This window comes from Gouania willdenowi, chromosome 11 (genome assembly GCF_900634775.1).
Source record: "Gouania willdenowi chromosome 11, fGouWil2.1, whole genome shotgun sequence".
NCBI lineage: Eukaryota > Metazoa > Chordata > Actinopteri > Blenniiformes > Gobiesocidae > Gouania > Gouania willdenowi.
The window spans coordinates 7,430,620-7,436,712 of record NC_041054.1 but is presented as its reverse complement, the minus strand read 5'-3'; the positions used below and the strand labels follow the sequence as shown (position 1 = coordinate 7,436,712).

Genomic DNA, 6,093 nt, shown 5'->3' with positions numbered 1-6,093 from the left:
ATTTATTATTTGCATTTTTGCACATTTTCACTGAAAAAAAGGAAATGCAGTGTTACACACTGCCATCATAAAATAAAATGCAACAAGTTTATTTTCACTGAAACTACTGTGCAGAAGTCTCAAAGTAACCATGACAACACAATGACGGCATTGTAACAACTGTAAGTGAGAATATTGAGAATAAATCGCCCTGAGTTACTGACAATGCACAAAAATAAGAAAAAATAATGCATCCTATTGTGTCAGTTTTAACACTGACCTGAACAGATTATATGAAAATAAAATGCCTGTTATTACATACTGTAAATACTGCAGGCATTACACAAGGCAAGGCAAGGCAAATTTATTTGCATAGCGCATTTCATACACAAGGCAACTCAATGTGCTTTACATGATAAAACATTCAGTTGTTTAAAATAAATAAGAACATTTAAAATCATCAGTAAAATCAATTAAAATCCTCAACAAACACGTTGCATCAACAACATGACCAAAAATCTCTCTCTCAATCATACGCAGTAGAGAAAAGAAGTGCCTTTAACTTTGATTTAAACATGTTCACACACTGCCATCAGCAAATCAAGTAACCATTGCAACACATCGAAAGCATTGTAACCACTGAAATATTGCACAAACACACAATATCAGGAAAAAAAAAAAAAAATTAAATCGATTTTTTAAATTAAAAAAAAAATCATTTTAAAGTTGGCATCAAAAAAATCGTGATATATCGTGAAATCGATTCCCCCCCCCCCCCCCCCCCACACACACACACACACTCGCCAAGACAGTATAGGTTAGATTGAGTAGAAGACAAGTAAAAAAAAAAAAAGCTAAATCAAAGACAGATTGACTAAAACTATGATGAAATTGGTTGACATTTTTCGACTCAAGGTAATTACATCTGATTTGATCACATCCGTTACTATTCCTAAAGGTGTCTACATCAGTTTGGGACATGGTGTTAAATGAGCAAATAAGAAGTAATCAGGATGCTTAATGGATCTCAGCTCCTTTTGACTGAACCTAATATAGATCTGATGACGAAAGTCGGCCCAGCGTTCACTTAAATGTTGTGAAAAATGTCTATGAAATGGTGTTTTGGTCTAATGTGTGAGGCTGATGTGTACAATCATGGTGGAGGATGGAGGTCTGATGGCAGATGGCATTCTTCACATTGGAAACGTGCCAAAAGACACAGAGAAATGAAGGCGTGAACGGGGATGGAGAGTAAACACTGACGGTCCAGAATAGATCGTGACTCCTTTGAAGCTCCGCCGTAGTGCGCATGTGCGTTTGAAACACCCTGCTCATGTCATGTGGGCTCATTGTTTACATGCTGCCCAGATTCCCCCCCCCCCTCCCTCCCCATGTTCGTGCGTGTGTGTGTGTGTGCACACCTGAGACTCAGACCCACTCTTACATTCAACCAACACCGTGTGTCAGAGAAAGCGTTATAGAACCGGCGAGGCTTCATTTCAGCACCTCGGTCAGATCCCGGAGAGAACAAAAGACGGATTTGTAGCGCTTGATGTCAGGGACCGTCTGCTTTTTACCACACCGGGGTGAAACAGTAAAATAAAAAGTCATAGGAAACACCTGCTGCTCTGCTCCCATTTTCACCTGTTCTTTGTCCTCATCATTCAAACAATTTTTAAAATTAAGTTTCCAAATGATAGTAGTTACACTATGCCAGGGGTCTGCAACCTGCGGCTCTGGAGCCTCATGTGGCTCTTTGACCCTTTTGCAATGGCTCTCTGACGATTTAAAAAAAATAAGAAAATGAATTATTTCCTACAGAGGGTACTGGTGATTAATGACATTAACTTCAAATAAAATGATGATAAAACAATTGGTTAACCTAAAAATGAATAACTCTGCCACCGTCCTACTTCAGCTCCTGTAACATCTACAGACCATTAACTTTCCTTCCACCTGTGGCTAACCTTCAGTTTTAAATCTCTGGTAAGATAACTTAAATAACAAAAAAGACTATTCTGGAAGAAAATACAGACTTTATTTGTGTGGGGAGAGATTTATTTAACTGCTAACATACCGGCTTAATATGCATGCTTGATATGTTGTAAGAAATTAGCATGTGTTGGAGTTGATAATGTGTTATCAAATTCAAGTTATTTTTGTAGCCCTTCAAATCCATTAACTCATAAAATTATTCAATACTATTTTAACGGTATAGAATTTTATACGCTGTATTGTTTTCATGCGAAGGTTTTTTGTTTCGGCTCCGGAAGGACTTTAATCCAGTCGAGATTAGGCAAAATGGCTCCTTAAAGAGTAAAGGTTGCAGACCCCTGCACTATGCCCATCTACTAGTCATCCTGTTTGCTCCCAAAATACATCTTCTAACTTAATGCAAGCTAAAATTATTGTTTGTTTTTGTAATAAATAAAGTGTTAGAAATAATAAACTTATTTGAGGGGTTATTTATCAGTCTATTATTGAGTGTTTGGTAAATCTGAATTTTTCGGAAGCTGTTTGGAGATTCATGAAAAAGGCAATTTGTGAAAATGTTAACAAAACGAGTGTTTACGATGGAGATAAATATATACTTAGGAGTTGCAGTTTTGACTTTTTTCCTTTCTTTTTGGAGTAAACAATGTCCGATATATTGATGTGAGCCAAACACTATGATTTCATTTAATAAAAAAAATATTGTGGGTAGCAGCTTCAAAACTTATCTGATACAGGAGATTAAAATTGTATAGTAATAAATGATATGGAAGATCATTGTATGGTGATTTTGTAGCAGTAATGCCAATGAAGATATCCATGTATCCATGTAAATACTTGTTGTTGTTCTGTCTTTATAATTTATATATTGTACATTATACAACAGTTAGTTCCAATCAAGTTATTCGATTGAACAACAGACATTCCACGAGTGCTGATACTTCTTATGTATCATATCACTCCTTTACACAGCTGATCTAAATACTGTTAATTACCATTACCACCGCAGTACACTGTGTGCTCGCCACTTATGGAACTATTAAATAAACAAATCATAATCTCTTGTCACTTATTACTGTTAACTAATAAAATATGCTTGTAGAACTGTTGTATAAAAGCAATATCACATTCGATCACTGGTGTGATTATCTATGACCGAATCGCACTAATGCTCTTGTGTTTTATTGCTTAATTGTCGTGTTTTTGTGTTTGTAAATGTTTTGAGCCGAGAGAACAGTCATTTCAAGGCAGTGGCTATCTGTACGGTTGCCGTATCAATATACCGACATTCTATCCGTACGCAGCTCCCCTCATTGGCCAGTTAAGGTAACGTGATAGGTCAGTCATTGGTCATTTTGGTCACGTGACTAACCGTGAACCTATCCCTAACTCTAAAAATTGTTACAAGATAGGGTTATAACATAACCCTAACCCCTAAACCTAACCCTAACCCCTAAGACGCTACGTACGTGTACTTCGGTAAACATACCAGTAGTACTATAACCCTACCAATAGTAGTATAATAGTATAACCTTAACCCTAACCCTAAAATGTGTTGCTATATAGGGTTATAACATGACCCTAAACCTAACCCTAACCCTAAGACGTGTACTTTGGTAAACGTACCAAAAGCACCGGGGGTTGTCCGTACGGCAACCGTACAAAAAGACACTTTCTAATTTCAATTCTCTACATGTATTTTACATATAGTGGAATCGACAATAAAGCTTACTTTGACATGACATGAAATGAGGACACTCACTCGATTCAACAAAGGGAGAGAAGAAACTGAAGAAATGCTCATAACAGAGCAGAAAAAACGTCAATAGAAAGGAATTGGAAATTCATACAAGAATTGCTCTCTTTTTTTTTTTTCCTCCAAAAAATATTTTCTCCTCCACGTCGTGATTCTTCAGCTTTCTCGGGTTTGGTAACAGAGCGACGGTGCCTTAGTGCAGACATCAGGGCTCGTGCAGCCCAGGGAGGGATGGACAGGGAGGGAGACACCGGCTTACGACGTCAAAGGAGTACAGACACGCACACACACACGTACACACACTCACGCTCTCACTCACACACACAAACACGCACACACACGCGCGTACGCACGCACAGGGAGAGAGAGAACAGAGAGAGAGAGAGAGAGAGAGAGAGAGCCAGACTGCCTGTTCCTCACGGCTCAGTGAAGGAAGCCTGAATATTCCTCCATCACTTCCCTGTCAGACTTCTTTTGTTTTCACAGCAGATTGAAGTGAAGAGGAGGGGGTAAAAAAAAAAAAAAAAAAAGCGGTGGGACGCGCTCATGTTGGATGTTACTGGTGTTGTTTAATAGGAGGGTCGCAGGCCTGAAGTTGACCACACTGGAGACTGACAGATGAACTGAGAGAGGGTTGAACACTGAGAAGCAGCGAGGAGAAGAAGACAACCACTGGTCACTGTCCATTCTCTGTCCCCCATCAGCACCACAGGTACCCATCCTCTTCCTCCGTGTGTGTGTGTGTGTGTGTGTGTGTGCGTGCGTGTGTGTGTGCGTGTGTGTGTGTGTGTGTGTGTGTGTGTGTCCTGACAAAGAGCAAAGGAGCACATCTCCAGCTGTGATGACAGGGGCCGCCTTATGGCCAAAAGATGCTGTTTTACTACATTTCACTACACAACATCACACGTATTTATGTTCTTCATCTTACACACTAGAAACCCAGGTTATAACCATATATTATCATCATCATCATCATCATCATCATCATCATCACCTGTGGGTGTGAATCATGTTTACTGACCTTTAGTGTCTACGTAATGCCAAAAAAAAGCAACATGTATAATTAGGATATTCAGTTTTGGGCAAAAAAATGAGTGAATTTTAAATATATTTGTGATAAAAAAAAAAAAGATGTTTGTATCATAAAACTAAAAAAACAAACAAAACAAAAAACATCTAAAAACAAAAAATCCCGCTCCTGATTGTATTACCCTGCTTGTATGTGTGTAATAGTATTCACAAGATACATAATAATCACAATTCTAGCAAAGTAAATTAAGATTTTCTTTCTGACAAGAACGTGCATTCAACCATTAACCATTTGTTTTCCAATAGAAATTATCATAATTTTTTGATGAAATATGCATTTCCAAATCAATCAATATATATATATATATATATATATATATATATATATATATATATCTGTATTAAATTGTGCTCTCCAGAATAACAACACATCAGAATCTCAAGAGATAGTTAGTATTTCCACGTATTTATAATACTTGTCACCTTACGATAACATTTAATCACAAACAATAACATTCAAATAAAAAAGCATCACAGCCTCTGGTAAATATGCAGATCCTGTTTGTCTCAACGTTTGTCAAACACGCAATCGTGCTAACAGAGGTTGAAAATGTGCTCCAGAAAAGTACACGTGAGTGCATATACGTATTAATCACATGGTATTATTCTAATACATTAGCTGTTCATCTCAATATTACAATATGGTGCATCATGTTTGTGTTGGTTAAACTTAAATAATGTGGCTAAAATGGGTTGAAATGATGTGAAAAGAGATGTTTCTGAGGCACATATTGGTCTTAAACATGCCTCTGTGTCACTATTTGTCGAATACACAGCGATGTAACTCAAAATGGTTTCAACAAGGGTGCTGAATCATGTCAAAACAAATGAATTTTTATTCACGCAATTATTTTAAAAACCAACATATCGAGGGCAGCATGAATATAACATAAAGCGGATGAAAAAAAAAGGATAAAAGTGTGACGTGGACTACGTGTAATTTGTTTCAAAAGGACGACTAATTGTGTGTATAATGTATGTGTGATGCTAAATCAAGCCCAGGGTGACAAACACAACACTGCTGTGGCAGCTGAGGATGAGATCATGTATTAAATACTCTCTTTAAATGGGATTACATCAGAGTCCCGATAAATTGTTGTAATAATAGCTGTTTTATATATTACACAGTGAAAAACAAGTGTGTAATCACATGCGTATTATTACAGTTATCATTTATATATGTGATGACGACAATGAGGTTAAAATGGAACAATTTGACGATTTTATCGTCGATGAAACAGAGACTTAGACTGTTTTTCGTGAGCGTCTTCCTCCAT

The 6,093-nt window shown here is 37.3% G+C and overlaps 1 protein-coding gene across 1 annotated transcript in view; it reads left to right on the top strand.

The window, feature by feature from the left end:
- The first annotated feature begins 3,963 nt into the window (after window positions 1–3,963).
- celf3a (cugbp, Elav-like family member 3a) overlaps window positions 3,964–6,093 on the top strand; it is a 57,312-nt gene continuing 55,182 nt past the window's right edge. The window contains 1 exon segment of the mRNA XM_028460589.1: window positions 3,964–4,439. The gene's annotated coding sequence lies outside the window, so the exon portion shown is untranslated.